Raw genomic sequence first — 17,274 nt, 5'->3', positions numbered from 1 at the left:
CTGAGCCCTATTCACAGAGCGTCAATCTCTGCTCTCCCAGTGACCACTTGAGGCCTAACAGAATGACTCTCAAGTTCTTATTTCTCTGAGACATATTCTCTAGTATTTTCTTTTAGGGTTAAATAATGAAGTATTCAGACATAGAAAAGTATAAAAATATCACACATTCCTATCTTCACCATATGGTAACATTGAACTGGTTTTCACATTTTGTCATGTTTGTTTTAACTCTCTCTCATTCTCTCTCTCCTCCTCCCGTCTGTCTTGGAATAAACATTAAAGGAATGGCTGAAGCCTCAGATACCTCATCCCTACCTCTGTCTCTACCTTCATTTTCCCTCATTAGTACCCATGATAGTGAAATTGATGTATAATTCCCATACAAGTGTTTGCAATTTTTTATGTATTAATATAGACGTAACTAGCATATTGCTTTTTGTGTGTTTATAAAATGACACAAATATTATATTAATACTAACTGGATCATTCTGGGTGGTAGACACTGTGGTGTGGCCCACCGGATCTTCAGGACAAGGCACTTGCTCCCTCATTTCGAGATGTAAGCTTAGAATAGCTTCCAATTGAATCTCTCACCGAGAATTCCCTTTGACCATAAGTCTTGCCCAAAGTCACACACCATCCCTATGAGCATCCACTGACCGTTGGCTGGGAGAGGGGATAGGACATTTATGACACTGGAGTAAGGGAGTATTTATTAAATAAGATTTTAAAATATAAATCACAAAAAGAAAATGAACTTGAATATCTTAAAATTTTAAAAATACCTCTGCACAATAAATGAAATCATATAGTGAAAAAGCAAGATACAAACTAAGTATATTTGCACAGCAAATACAGTTATTAGTACATAAACAATCCCTATTCCTTCTTCAATAGGAAGATCTGGCCTTCGTGCCTCAACTCAGGGCAACTCTAAAGGGAGATCCCAGCTCCAGAGCTCCCCATGGGCTTGACTGAAGCCTCTGCTACAATTGCATTATGGTTCAACTTCTCCCTCTGCCAATCTCACTTTCCTCACTCCTTGCAGGGTTTTGTTTTGTTGTTGTTCTTGTTGTTTTGTTGTTGTTGTTGTTGTTGTTGAGACAAGGTCTTTCTCTGTCAACTAGGCTGGAGTGTACTGGTGCAATCTCAACCTCCACCTCTCAGGCTCAAGCAATCCTTCCACCTCAACTTCCCAAGTAGCTAGGACCACAGGCATTTGCCACCATGTCCATGGAGTGGACGGGAGTCGTACACTGAAAGCTGGTGCCAGGGTAGGAGAACTGAGAAATACCCTCCCCAGGTACTCCAGGTCTTCCCAAAGTACAAGAAAGTAGCCCACTGAGCATAGGAATTAGGCAGGAGAAGTGAGAATGATTCTCCAAGGCATATGAAGTTCATCCGTTGCAAGGCAGTCCCCATTACACACTGGGGGTAAGGCAGGAAAGCTGAAAGAAATCCCCTCCTAAAAACCACGGGGCTTTCACCAAATGCAAGGCAGCAGCCTGCAGTAGCCAGAGGCAAAGCAGGAGAACTGAGGGAAATAGATGCTCCCCAAAACCTTTTCAACTCTCCAATCCCCTCAACTCTACCCACCCACCTCACCCCAACCCCCACCCCACTACACAGGGTCTTTACTGAGTACATTGTAGCCACCTATTGAATGCTGGAGGAAGAGCTATCTCAAGGCTCTGAGATGGGAAGGCAGAGTTTAGGCAAAGAAAAGGCCCTAGCAACCCAAGAAGTTGGTGGCTGGGCTGTAAGGCATAAAGAGAACTCCCACAGTTCGGAAAGTTGGGAGCTGGGCTATGTGAAGCTTGGGGAAATTTCCAGGGTCTTACTGTCTCTAGGATTCCAAGATACACTGAGAGAAAAGTACTGATCCTACTTTTCAGATATTAAAACCAGTCAGGAACTGAATTCCAACAAGCTGCGACAAAGCTCAGACCCAGCCCAACCACACAGAGATCAGATGGACCCTGTCTCTCATCACAGAGGACTGACAGAGCCAGGGCTTTGCCATTTTATAGCCATCAGTATTATTTGCCTCAGTCACTATTGTTGTTTCTACATGAAATGGTCAGCATACAACAAAAAATGTGTATATGTATCAGCAGTGTTTGATTGTTTTAACAATGTTTATAGATAGATGATAGACAAATAGATACTAATACCATATTCATGGGTGAAAGATTTAATATTATTAAGACATCAACTGTCTCCAAATTGATCTATAGATTCATTGCAGTCCAAATCAAAATCCCAACAGGCTTTTTTATTTGTTTGTTTTTGTAGGAAATGACAAGCTAATTCTAAGGTTCATAGGAATGTAAAGCATCTAAAATAGGCAAATTAATTTTGAAAAAGAAGAACAAAGTTGGAGGACTAAGATGACCTGATTTCAAAGCAGAGTGCAAGGCTTCAATAATCAAGACAGTTTGATACTGGCACAAAGACAGACAAAGAGATAATGACACAGACATTAGGTCCAGAAGACAGTCCAGTAATAGACTTTCACATATATGGACAACTAATTTTTGACAGTGCCAAGGCAATTCAGTAGAGAAAGGGTAGTTTTGCAACAATGGTGCTGGAACATTTACATATCTATATACAAAAAACCCCCAACATTGATCTGTACCTTGCTTCACATGCAACAATTAACTAAAAATGAATCTCACACATAAATGTAAAATGTAAATCTAGAAAACTTCTAGACAAAACATAGGAGAACATTTTTGTTACATTGGGTTGGGCAACAGTTTCTGAGATGCAACAACAAAAGCATAGCTCATAAAATTAAAAAAAAAGATAAATTGAACTACATCAAAATCGAAAACTTCTGTTCTTGGAGAGACAGAATTAAGGGAATGAAACGAGAAGCTTCAGACTGGCAGAAAATATTTCTGAAGCCTATATATGATAAAGGATTTATAGCCAAAATATGTAAAGAACTATTAAAACTCAATAATAAGAAAAGAAACAACACAATTAAAAATCAGGCAAAAACTCTGAACAGACACTTTACCAAAGGACATATACAGATAGCAAGCAGATACAGGAAGATGTGCTTAACATTATTCATCAGGAAAATACAAATTAAAACCACAATGAGATAACACCCCACACTTATTAGAATGACTAAAATTAAAAAGACTGACTATATCAGGTGTTGGGAAAATGTGTAGGAAATATACCTCTCATATGCTGCTGGTGGGGAATGTAAAATTGTCCACCTGCTTTGGAAACATTTTTATAGTTCCTTAAAAAGGCAAACATACACCTACCATCTGACCCATCCATTCCACTCTGTGATGGTTAATTTTATGTGTTAAGCTGACCAGATCTTGGGTTGCCCAGGTATTTGGTAAGGTATTATTTTGAGTGCATCTGTGAGGGTGTTTCTGGATGAGAATATTTGAATCTATACACCGAGTAAAGCAGATTGCTGTCCCCAGTGTGGGTGAGCCCCATTCGATTTGTTGGAGGTCTGAATAGAATTAAAAGCTGAGTAATAAAGAATTCTTTCTCGCCTGTCTTCAAAGTTGGACATGGGTCTTCTCAGATTAGAACTTACACCCTTGGCTCTCCTGAGTTTCCAGCCTGGCAACTGCAGATCTTGAACTTCTCAGTCCCAATAATCACACGAGCCAATTCCTTATAGCACATATTAATATATATGTACACACATACACACATATCTCTATAATTTATGTTTATGTTTATATATATTTACTAGAAAAAATTAGCCTGCACATGCGTGCACACACACACATCACAAGGTCCAATAAGCATTTCCTTTGAGTATGACCTTTGAGCATTACATCAGATTTCATAAAGTTTTGAATTTTGGAGCATTTCAGATTTTGGATTTTCAGATTAGATATGCTCAACCTGCATCTCCTATTGCTTCTGCTCCTCTGGAAAGCCTAGTCTATTACATACTCTTAGGTGTTTATGCCCCCCAAAATGAAAACATCTATCTACACAAATACTTGTAGACAAATGATTGTAATAGATTTATTCATAATAGTAAAGAACTAGAAAAAACCCAAATGTTTCAGCAGGTAAATGGATGAAGAGAATGTGGGTTATCCAGTGTAACCATACAATTAAATACAATTCAGCAATAAAAAGAAGGGAACAATTTATATATATATATGCATATATATATAATGTATATATATAACCACATGGATGAATCTCAAATCCATAATGATGAGTAAAAGAAACTAGATAGAAAAGACGATACATGTATATACTGTATAATTCCATTTATATAAATTTCTAGAAAAAAATTAATCTATAGTAACAAAAAACTGATTAGAGGAGGGAGCATTGGACTGCAAAGGGGTGTGAACACACTTTTGGGGGTAATGGAATGGTTCTGCTTGGATTATGATGGAGGTTTACAGGAAGGTACATCTGCCAAACTCATGAAATTATACACTTAAAATGGATGTAGATTATTGTACTGTATTGTAGGTTATATTTCAATGAAGTCATTTTTACAAAATGGAAATACACTGTTATACATATGCAAAAACGTAACAAATGGCTTGGACGATCACTTCTGTACAAGAACTTTACATTTTCCTTTATATAGTTCCAGATTTTAAAAATGTGCTAGAAAGCATATCAATGTAATTCTTGTAAAAACTTAAATATTAAAAAAATCCAGTTTTATAACAAAGATTGGGGAAGTTGACAAAGATTCTGATTGGCCACACTTTAGTCAGGCTCCTGAAACTTCCCCTAGGCCCATCTGGGCACTTCCTTGTAAAATCCAGTTTTAGAAAAGAGCCCTGCTCAGTTGGTTTAGCAAGTGGTCCCATCCTCAATATCTGATCACCCTTGATATCTGATCGGGTTCCTCATCCTGTACCATTCCCCTCCCCACCCTGGGTGATGTCTGATCACCCTGGCCTATCTTCAGCAAAAAATCACATTAAATTGGATTAGCCAGAATTCCCCTTACCCCTGCTATTTCCTCCTGGTCATTTTCCATCCACTGACCCCCACCCTGCTGCTTGGCTATAAATTCCCACTTGCCCATGCCATGTTTGGAATTGAGCACAATCGCTCTCTCTCACTGCAAGACTCTGTTGCCGTGGTTCCTACACCTTTCACAATGCTCCTGAATAAAGTCTGCCTTACTGTGCTTCAACAAATACCATCAAATAATTTTGTCTTTAACAAAGTACAGAAACCTTTAAGAAAAATTACAGATTACTCATAATCTCATCACTCAGGAAGAGCCTTCTTAACATGTTGACTTAACTTAAATCAGTTACATATGTGTGTGTGCTTGGGAACATGATTGTACAGATGCACATAAAATTGAGATCATTCTGTATGTAATTTTTGTATCAGGATTTTTTTATTGAAGATTATAGAATGAGCATTTCCAAATGTCTATACTTATTGTTTGAAAACGTGATTTTTATGGGAGCATATGGAATATAGTTTCCACTATATGGAAACACCATAATTTACTTAACTTATTCCTTATGGTTGGATATGTAGATTATTTTGAAAATTATAAACAATGCCCAAATAAATACACATATATGTTAATCTTTTCATGCATCCCTATTTGTTTTCTCAAAATAGATTTCTAGAGGTAGAATTTTTGTATCTAAAGCAATACAGACACTATTCATTTTGCACAGTTCTGATATCATTGAGTTTCTGAAAAACATGGCATCATGCAAAGAAAGAGCTGCCTGCATGTAAAGGCTATTGATGCCTATTACCATATCACTCTTCCAAAAATAGTGCCAGTTTACATTTCCACCAGCAATCTATGCTATACCCCAGCCAAATCTGGATAACGTCACTTTTAAAAGTCTTTGATAATTTGAGAGGTAAAAACATGGCATTTAATTCTTAATTTATTTTTCTTTATTATTAGAATGGTTTAACTTTTGTCATATTTATTGGTCATTTGTATTTCCTCCTTTGTGAACTGTACCCTGCTTTAAATCTTGAAGCAAAATGCTCTCCAAAGGCAAAATGGAATTTTCAAGCTATCTCTATAACAATTCCTCTACTCTCTCTTTCTGTAAAACTTTTAAATCTTTAGAATCACTAACATAAAATATTTAAAACTTATCTAGGATAATATCAGGAAGTACAGAAGCAGTGAATAAATGGTCCATAGTAGACAAATGCTGCTGGAAGAGAAAAAGTGAAACAGAAATCTAAACCTATCTTCCCTTAGCTTAATTCAAAGCTTTCAACCCCATAACGTTTGAGTGGGCTCAGTATTCTCAATAAAACCGTATCTTAGATACACAATTTTCCATTTCCTGTAAAAAGAAGTTATAGTTTGTTTCAAACTGTAGTTGTTGGAAATACAAATGTTTCAGGTTCAATGTATATTTATAATATGTAACTTTCTACAATCAATATCATAAAGACCTGTTTATTTATATTTATTTATTTATTTTAAATTTTTTTTACTTTTTTTTTTTTTTTTTTTTTTTTGAGACAGAGTCTAGGTCTGTTGCCCAGGCTGGAGTGCAGTGGCACGATCTTGGCTCATGGCAACCACACCTCCCATGTTCAAGCGATTCTCCTGTCTCAGCCTCCCGAGTAGCTGGGATTACAGGCACATACTACCACGCCCAGCTAATTTTTGTATTTTTAGTGGAGATGGGGTTTCACCATGTTGGCCAGGAAGGTCTCAAACTCCTGACCTCAGATGATCTGCTCACCTTGGCCTTCCAAAGTATTGGGTTTACAGGCGTGAGCCACCGCGCCTGGCCAGAAGACGTGTTTGAAATGATGAAGTTTATCATGAAAAGGACTATGTCTGGTCTGAAGCACATCTGTTAAGATAAGGCAGACAATATCAAACCCAAATGGTCTTTCAGTTTGAGGGCTCAGCAAAGGCCGAGGGCATAGTAGGCATTCAACAATTAAGTGCATCAACTGGAGTAAAGGATGTCTAAGTATATACTATTCCTACATTCTTGGGATTTTTGTTTTCATTTTTTAATGAGGCGATTTACAGACTACATAATTCACAGGAGTTACGTATTCAGTCTAATAAGTTTCGACCATTCTTTACTGCTATAAATACTGATATTATCTCTGTGGCTCTGAATAAAATCTTCCCCACCATGCTTTCCCAGATATCATTGAACACTTTTTTCTTTTCACCACCAAAACCAAAATATGCTTTCATCACCTCAGAAAGTTCCTTTGTGTCCCTTTTCAATTAATTACCTACCTCCTAAACCCAGAGGCAACTGGGTTTCTGATTTCTGTCACCATGTAGTTAGGTTTTATTGTTTATTGACTTAAAGAAACTGAATCAGCGGTATGGAATTTTGTGTGGGGGGGGATTATTTTGCTGACTATGACATTTTAAAGTTTCATCTCTGTTGCTCTGGGTATCATTCCTTTTTACCACTGAGTTGCATTTAACTGTATGGATAGCCTACATTTGCTTATCCATTTTCCTAATGATGGATATCAGGTTATTTTCCATTTGAGGACATTATGGACAAGGCTGCCATGAACATTGCTGCCTGTTTTTTTGTGGACCTAAGTTTTTTGTTTTTCTTAAATAAATTCCTATGAGTGGAATTGCTGAGTTATGGTGGGAATGTATATTTACTTTTATAAAAAATTGCCAAGCACTTCTCCACACTGGTTTTATCATTCTAAACTCTCACTAGCACTGCATGAAAGTTTGAGTTTCTCCTCATCCATGTGAACATTTATTGTCAGTCTTTTTTATTTTAACCATTCTCGTGGGCATATTGTGGTGTCTCATCATACGTGTGTGTGTGTTTTAATGAAGATATAAAGTTTAATGAGTTTTGACAATTGTATAAAACCAGGTAATCACCATGTAAAACAATATACAGGGCATTTCTATTATCTCAAAAATTTCCTTCTTTTAGTTGGTTTTCTTCTTTGGGAGACAACTACTTTCTAACTTCTATCATCATAGAGTTTTATCTCTTCTGGTAATTTAAATAAATGGAAAAATACAGTGTGTTAGTTACCCACTTCTGTATAACCAGTTGACACAAACTTAGGCTTAAAATAACAGCCATTTATTTTATTTTCTTATTTATTTATTTATTTATTTATTTATTTATTTATTTTTGAGACGGAGTCTCGCTCTGTCACCCAGGCTGGAGTGCAGTGGTGCGATCTCAGCTCACTGCAAGCTCCACTTCCCGGGTTCATGCCATTCTCCTGCCTCAGCCTCCCAAGTAGTTAGGACTACAGGCGCCTGCCACCATGCTTGGCTAATTTTTTGTATTTTTAGTAGAGACGGGGTTTCACCGTGTTAACCAGGATGGTCTTGATCTCCTGACCTCATGATTCACCCGCCTCGGCCTCCCAAAGTGCTGGGATTACAGGCATGAGCCACTGCGCCTGACCAACAACAGCCATTTATTATCTTACATTTCCATAGGTCAGAAATCCAGCAGAGCATGGATGAATTCTCTGTTCAGGGTTTCACAAGGCCAAACTGAAGTTGCTGGCTGAGCTGAGAATCTCATCTGGTTCTCTTTCAAGCACTGATTGTCAACAGAATTCCTTTTCTTCTCATCCTTTCCACTCGGACCCCTCTTTCCTCAAGCTAGTCTGAGTTCTTCTCAAGCTCTGAATTCCTCTGCCTTCCCCTTCGGTCTCTGCTTTTAAGATTTCCTGTGATTAATTGGTTCTACTAGGAAAATCCTGAATAGTCTCCCTATCTTAAGGTCAACTGATGAGTAACCATAATTACACACACAAAGTCCCTTTTGCCACATAATGTAACATATTCATAAGTATAACAGCATAATGGTCATAGGAGCCCAAATTTTGAAACCTACAGTAAATACTCTTTTTTTGTTGTTCATTTGCTGCAATCAAATTAATATCTGATTGCAAGATTCAAGCATATTTTTACAGTTATCAGTAGTTAAAAATAAGTTTTGAGAAATATTCCATTATGTGAATATATGATAGTTTGTTTAATCATTCTCTTCGTGGATTGATAGGTGTTTTTCCAATTTTTGGCTGTTGTAAATAAGAATGCTAGGAATATTCTTTTGCAAGTTCTTTGTTAACACATGTTTGCATTTCTCTTGGGGAGTACCTAGAAATGTAATTGTTGAGTCATAAGGGCTTTATATGTTTAATTTTATAAGAAACTCCCAAACATTCTCCAAATTGCTTACACCATTTTTTTACACACCCACCAGCAATGTGTAAGACTTTCAACTGCTCATAATCTCTCTACATTTGTTGTTTTTTCATTTTTTTAAATCATTCTAGTGGCTGTAAAATTATATCACACTGTGGTCTTAATTTGTATTTTCCAGATGACAAATGAAATTCACCTACCATTCTTGTGCTTGTTGACTGTTCGTATGTCTTCTTTTGTCAAGTATTTTGCCCTTTTAAAAAATGAAATTTAAAAATTCTTAATTTGTATATATAATAAGTAATTCATCAGATATGTACTGTGGATATGTTCTCCCGTTTGTGACTTGCCTATTCATTTTCACAATGATGGCTCTTGAATAACAAAATAATAATAATTATAATAATTTTCATAAAGTCCATCAATATTTTTGTTATTATGATTAGTGTTTTTGCAGTTCTAAGAATACTTACCTATCTTCCCAGAAGCTGTGTGGTTATAGATTGTTTACTTTTAAGGCTATGATACATTTCATATTGATCTTTTCACTACAGAATGACATAGGGGTTGAGTTTGCCTTGATTACGGCTTATAAAAAGTCATGATATCAACTTTGCCCTTCTTCAAAGCTGTTTTGGATGTTATAGGTCCTGTGCATTTCCATATGAATCTTATTGCCAGCTTGTCAATTTATGCAGGAAAAGTCTACTGACATTTTGAATAAGGTTGTGTTGAATCCATTTATTCATTTAGGAAAAAATTAACATCTTGACTATATTTGATGCCTTTGATCAATGAACACAGCATATCTCTCCATTGATTTGGGACTTCTTTAATTTCTTTCAGCAGTGTTTTGTCATTTTTCAGTGCACAGGTCTTGCACATCTTTTGTCAAATTTATCCCTAATTATTTCTTGCTTTTTGATGTATTGTTAATGGCACTTCTTTTACAATTTCAATTTCTTATTGTTTGTTGCCGATATAGTAAAAAAATTTTGATTTTGGGTATTGACTTCTATTCTGTGAACATGCTGTACTTGTTTATTAGTCCTAGTGATTGTTTTTTGTAGATTCTCATTCGATTTTCTACATAGATGGTCATGTTGTATGCAAATAAAGATAGTTTCACGTCTTTCTTTCCAATCCGTATATGTTTTATTTCTTTTTCTTGACTTATTACACTGATGAGAATCTTCCAGAATAACGTTGAATAGAAGTGATAGTGGACACCCTTGCCTTGTTTCCAACCTTAGGGGAAAAAACAATCTTTATCATTAGTCTGGTGTAGCTATAAGTTTTCCATAAAGGCACTTTGTCCACTGCAGAAAGTTTCTTTCTATTCCTAGTTTCCAGCAAGTTTTTGTTGTTTTGTTTTTGTTTTTATCAGAAATAGATGTAAAATTTTGTCAAATGCCTTTTCTGTATTTACTGATATGATGATAGTTTATTTTAGACCACTATTTTAGTGTATTTCATTGAAATACTGTTCATTTTTCTTCAGCATCTTGTCTGCTTGTTTTGGTTTGGGTGGGTTCTATTTATCTACATCCCCCCCTACAATTTCCAATCTGTCATTAAGCCCATCAGTTAAATTTAAGTTTCAGTTTTTGTAGTTTTTACTTCTAGAAATTCTGTTTTTTAGAGTGTTCATTTCGATGTAGAGATACCCTATTCTATTATTCACTGATATCATAGTTTCCTTTAGAACTTTAAATCTTTATAATTGCTGTTTGTAGTCTTTGTTTGCTAATTCCAACATCTGAACCAGCTTGGAGTCAAATTCCATGGACTGTCTTTATTTTCTTAGTAGGGTTACACTTTTCTGTTTCTATGTGTGTTTAGTCTTTTTTGTTTAGAGACTGGACATTGTATTTAGTACATTGTGGTAACTGGATTTTGCGATGTTCTTCTGAGGATGATAGGTTTTTATTCTATGAGACAGTTGATGTGTGTGAATTCCAGCTGCTAACTTTTCTCTTTCACATGCGCTGCTAAGCCTGTGCTCAGTTCTCAGGGTTCTCCTTTTCTGCTCTCCGGCCTTGCCACTGCATTATTTGTTAGTCAGTCGCGTCTTTGGGCATAGATGGGGCTCACCCTCTCAGTGGTTTCTTTGTTTCTAGGTATTCCCCTAGTTTCCGGCTGCTCTGCTGTTCTTTATTCTTTATTCTGTTCTTTATTCTTCAGGGCCGTAATGATTCACCTTCCTGCAGCCCAAGTTGTGGCATGGTTGGGAATGTGCTTGGAGAAAGAAAAGAGAAGAGAAAAGAGAAGGGAAGGGAAGGGAAGGGGAGGGGAGGAGAGGGAGGGGAGGAGAAGGGAGGGGAAGGGAGGGAGAAGGGATAGAGGGAAGGAAGAAAGGAAGAAAGGAAGGAGGGAGAGAGAAAGAAAAGAAAGAAAAGAAAAAAGAAAGAAAGAAAGAAAGAGAGGAAAGAAAGAAAGAAAGAGAGGAAAGAAAGAAAGAGGAAAGAAAGAAAGAAGGAAGGAAAGAAAGAAAGAAAGAAAGAAAGAAGCGGGAAGGAAGAAAGGAAAAGAAAAGAAAAGAAAGGAAAAGAAAGAAAAGAAAGGAAAGGATAAGAAAAGAAAAGAGAAGAAAAGAAAAGAAAAAAGAAAAGAAGAGTCAATGAAGCCATAGATCTGGCCTCATGTGATTTTGTCTTTCAGGACCAGACTTCTTTCTGCACGCTTATTTGATGGACCACTAGGGTCTCCTCCACGCCTTTGGAGTTTGGCTGTTAGTCAGGGATCTGAGCAGAGTGTATGTTCAGAACTCGTGTTTCACCTTTTCCACTTACGCTTTCCCTGCCAGGATTGTCCCTTTAAATTTCCAGCTGCTTTTCCGCCCCTCAACTCTTATCTCTGGCACCTTTAACTAATAAAGATGTGGTTTTCTTCCACAATTTTCTGTAGCCGTAGACACAGGGATTGGGCCATGCCCTTGGGGCCGAAAGCCACAAACTCATTTTACCCCTTCTAATTACAGGTTTTTGTACTTAAACTTTCCTGCAGCTTCAGTCAGATCCAGTTTTAAGACAGACTCACTGTCTTAAAATATTTTTATTTTATTTTACCCAGTTTTTATAAATGTTGTTTGAAGGGTGGGTTCATGTGACCCACCCTGTTTACTCCTCTGCTATTACCAGCGGTAGCAATTGATAACTATCTTCTTGTACAATTTAAAAAATATAATTGGAATCATTGTATACAAGTTCTGTGACTTTTAAAAAATACATTATGCCTAGACTATTTTTCCATGTCAGTATGGTAATTCCTCACTTAACATCGTGGATAGATTCTTAGAAACTGCCTGTGACTTTAAGGAAACCAATGTGTAATGAAACTAATTTTACCAGAGGCTGATTGATATAAATAAGAGTTAAGTTTCTATGGCATATTTCTGGTCACAAAAACCACCAAACTTCTAAATAAAGACCAAAACACTTTTCAATATTAAAATTTGAAATAAAGATAAGCTATACATACATTTAAGAAGGATTAATAAAAGCAAGCTAATTGCATTATTTACCTGCTTATTCCATTTCACAGTCCAGACTGGCTGGAGCCTCTCCAGGCAGCGCAGGGTCAAGGCAGGAACCAACCCTGGACAGGACACTATCTCATTGCAGGATGCACTCTCATACACCCACACTCACCCAGACTGGGACACTTCAGACACGCCAAGTCACCTAATGCGCACCTCTTTGGGAGGTGAGAGGAAACCGGAGTACCCAGAGAAAACCCATGCAGACATGGGCAGAATGTGCAAACTCCACATGGTCAGTGGTCCCAGCCAGGAATTGATTTCTTTTTTCTCATCAACATGATAACAAAACAATGTTGAACAAAATGACGTTATTTGAGGACCTGCTGTACTTAGATTGTTCTTTTTAATGGTTTCAGTGTATTTCTTAGTATGATATACTCTAAATTATTTATTCATCTCTAATTATGTAGATGAGGCTAAAGAAAATGAGCTTAACAAAATAACAAATGACTGAGGCTTAAAACAATTAATAGTTTGGCATTTACATAATGTAAAGCTGACTCTTGAGCAACATGAGTTTGAACTGCATGGGTTCACTTATGTGCGGATTTTTCTTTCTTTTCTTTTTCTTTTTGATTAATTTATTTTTTTGAAGTCTCACTCTGTCATTCAGGCTGGAGTGCAGTGGCGCGATCTTGGCTCACGTCAACCTCTGCCTCCTATATTCAAGTGATTCTCATGCCTCAGCCTCCTGAGGATTACAGGTGCCTGTCACCATGTCCAGCTAATTTTTGAATTTTTAGTAGAAACAGGGTTTCACCATGTTGGCCAGGCAGGTCTTAAACTCCTGACCTCAAATGATCGGCCCTCCTCAGCCTCCCAAAGTGTTGGGATTACAAGTGTGAGCCACTGCGCCCGGCCATGTGTGGATTTTTCAACCAAATCTGGATCAAAAGTACAGTATTCCTAAGTATATAAAGAGGGACGGCCTTTCCTGCACTTGGATTCTGCAGGACCCGGGCAGAACGTGAGTACGCTTGGATTTTGGCACACGCGGACGTTCTGGAACCAGGCCCCTAAGGATACAGAGGGACAACTGTACTGACAACAGGTACACACAGCATACCTAGATATACCCATGCCTGTGTTTGTATATGAAATATAGCCTTGCTGTCAAAAGGATGGGCTTTTTGTACCCAAATCAATTGCTTCTCAATGCATCCTCTTGTCTTGTCTTTCTGTTTCCTAGGGCTGCTTCTGTGCAATGAGGAGTAAGGGAGATGGCTCACAGCTGGTCTCTACACATGTTAACTATTTGCCTTATTATACTCACCGACAGGGCAACTTAGAGTACAGTAAGTTTCTCTATTCTACATCATTTCTTTGCCACATACAACTATGTCTTTTTCTTCTTTTAGCAATGACTATTACTTTTCTCTGATTACTTACCTCTTTACGCTATATAATGCCCAACATTCTATCTTAAGCAAAATACTTAACCACACCACATCTTTAAAACCACAAAGACCTACTAAAATTTTAAGCTGTAACTAAAATTTTGTAACTAAACACACCTCATATCATATCCCTACAGATCCAACATGCATTATCAACATCCCTGAAGCTGAGATTTGTGCCATACTCCTGTGGTGCTTTCAAAGTTCCCGGGGCTGTTAAAAGGCCCTGCAGCTGTTGTTTTCATTAGCACCTGAAGTGCATAGGGGGTGCTCCGACATTATTTGTAAATCATCATCTAACTGCCTCAAAATGATGCCAAACACAAATTTTCCCACAAAGGAAATTGTGTCAAAGTTAATTCTTCAACAGTAGTTCTTAATGCACCAAAGAAAATTTATTTGTATTCGGCTTATCTTCTTTTGAATGTCATGAGTGATATATAATTTGATTAAAAAATTTGCTTCTCCCCATTCCACTTTTTGTTTTTTTGAGGGGAGTTTTTATTATTATTATTATTATTATTTTGAAAAAACACATAACATAAAATTTAACATCTTAACTTTTTTTTTTTTTTTTTTTGAGACGGAGTCTCACTGTGTTGCCCAGGTTGGGGTGCAGTGGTGCCATCTCTGCTCACTGCAACCTCCGCCTCCTGGGTTCAAGTGATTCTCTTGCCTCAGCCTCCCAAGTAACTGGGATTACAGGCGTATGCCACCTCACCTGGCTAATTTTTGTATTTTTAGCAGAGATGGAGTTTTGCCATGTTGGCCAGGCTGGTCTTGAACTCCTGCTCTCAAATGATCTGCCCACCTCAACCTCCCAAAGTGCTGGGATTACAGGCATAAGCCACCATGCCCGGCCCATCTTAACCATTTTTAAGTGGCATTAAGTACATTCACATTGTCGTGAAACAGATCTCCAGAACTTTTTTATCTTGCAAAACTGAAACTCTATGCCCATTAAAAAAATCCTCATTTTCTTCTGCCTCCAGCCCCTGGTAACCACCATTCTGCTTTCTGTCTCTATGAATTTGACCACTCTAGATACCTCATGTAAGCGGAATCACAGTATTTGTCTTTTTGTTAACTGGCTTATTTTACTTAGCATAATGTCCTCATGGTTCATCTGTGTTGCAGCATGTGACAGAACTTTCTTACTTTTTAAGGCTGAATAATATTCCATTTTATGTATTTACCACATTTTGTTTATCCATTCATGTCAATGGACATTTGTGTTGCTTCTAGCTCTTAACTATAGAGAATAATGCTGCTCTGAACATGGATGTACAAATGTCTCTTCAATATACTGATTTCAAATTATTTGGATATATATCCAGAAGTGGAATTGCTGGATCATATGGTAGTTCTATTTTTAATATTTTGAAGAACCTCTATACTGTTTCCATAGCAGCTGCACAATTTTACAATCCTAGCAATTGTGCATAAAGCTTCCAATTTCTCTACCTCCTCACCAGCACTTGATATTTTATGTTTATTGTTTTTTTTAGAGTAACCATCCTAATGAGTGTGAGGTAGTATCTCATTGTAGTTTTGATTTGCATTTCTCTGATAAGCAGTAACAGTGAGCAACTTTTCATATGCTTGTTGACCATTTGTATATCTCTTTGGAGAAAGGCTTATTTAATTAATTTGCCTATTTTTTAGTTGGTTCCATTGATTTTTTGTGGTTGAGTTGTAGAATTTTTTATGTATTCTGGATATTAACCCCTTATCACATATATGATGTGCAAATATTTTCTTCCATTCTGTAGGTTGCCTTGTCACTCTGTTGATTGCTTCCTTTGATGAACAAGAATTTTTCAAGTTTGATATAATCCCATTTGTCTATTTTATCTTTTTTTGCCTGTGTTATTGGTGTTGTATTCAAGAAATCATTGCCAAGTCCAATGTCATGGAGCTTTTCCCCTGGGTTTTCTTCTAGGGGTTTTATAGTTTTGGGTTTTACGTTTGGTCTTTAAGTCATTTTGAGCTAGCTTTTGTGTATGGTATATGAGAAGGGTCCAGCTTTATTCTTTTGCATGTGGCCATTCAATTTTCCCAACACTATTTGTTGAAGAGGCTGCTCTTCTCTCATTAAGTGGTGTTGGTATACTTGTTGAAGATCACTTGACTATATATGTAAGGGTTTATTTCTGAGTTCTCACCTCTGTTCCATTGGTTTGTATATCTGTCTTTATCCCCATATGACACTGTTTTGATTACTGTAGTTTTGTAACATATTTTGAAATCAGAAAGTAGAAATCCTCCAACTTTGTTGTTTTTCCAAATTGTTTTGGCTATTCCTGGTGCCTTGAGATTCCGTATGGATTTTAGGATAAATTTTTCTGTTTCTAAAAAAAATGCCATTGGAATTTTGATAGAAATTGCATTAAATCTGTAATCACTTTGGGTGGTATGGACATATTAACAATATTAAGCCTTTCAGTCCATGAACATGAGGTATCTTTCAATTTATTCATATCTTTTTAGTTTCTTTTAGCAATGTTTTATAATTTTTAGTGTATGAGTCTTTCACATTTTTGTTTTGGTTTATTTCTAATTGTGTTATTTATTTCGATGCTTGTATAAGCAAAATTGTTTTCTTAATTTTCCTTTCAGATTGTTCATTGTTAATATACAGCAACTACTTTTTCTTCACAGTATTAAATTAAAGACATATGTGTCACATAAACACAAAACCACCAGCTCAAGATTTTTTATAGATTATTGTAGTTTTTATTTTATAAGATAATGTTGCAACATATAACATTACAATTTAAAGTGTTCAATCATGTTATTGTCAAATGCCATCATTTTTTAATGACAAACTTTCCTCCATCATTTTACATTGTATAATTATATGCAAACAGATCACCTGAGTTCAAATTAAATCTTTTTTTTTTCAGCTTTTATTTTAAGTTCAGGGGTACATGTGCAGGATGTACAGGTTAGTTGCATAGGTGAATGTGTGCTATGGAGGTTTGCTGGATCATCCCATCACCTAGGTATTAAGCATTAGCTATTCTTCCTGATGCTCTCCCACCCGCCACCCCTCGACAGGCCCTAATGTGTGTTGTTCCCTGCCATGTGTCCATGGGTTCTCATCATTCAGCTCCCACTTATAAATGAGAACATGTGGTGTTTAGCTTTCTGTTCTTGCATTAGTTTACTGAGGATAA

Source organism: Macaca mulatta, chromosome 17 (assembly GCF_049350105.2).
Source record: "Macaca mulatta isolate MMU2019108-1 chromosome 17, T2T-MMU8v2.0, whole genome shotgun sequence".
Classification (NCBI taxonomy): domain Eukaryota; kingdom Metazoa; phylum Chordata; class Mammalia; order Primates; family Cercopithecidae; genus Macaca; species Macaca mulatta.
This window is presented reverse-complemented; position numbering follows the sequence as displayed.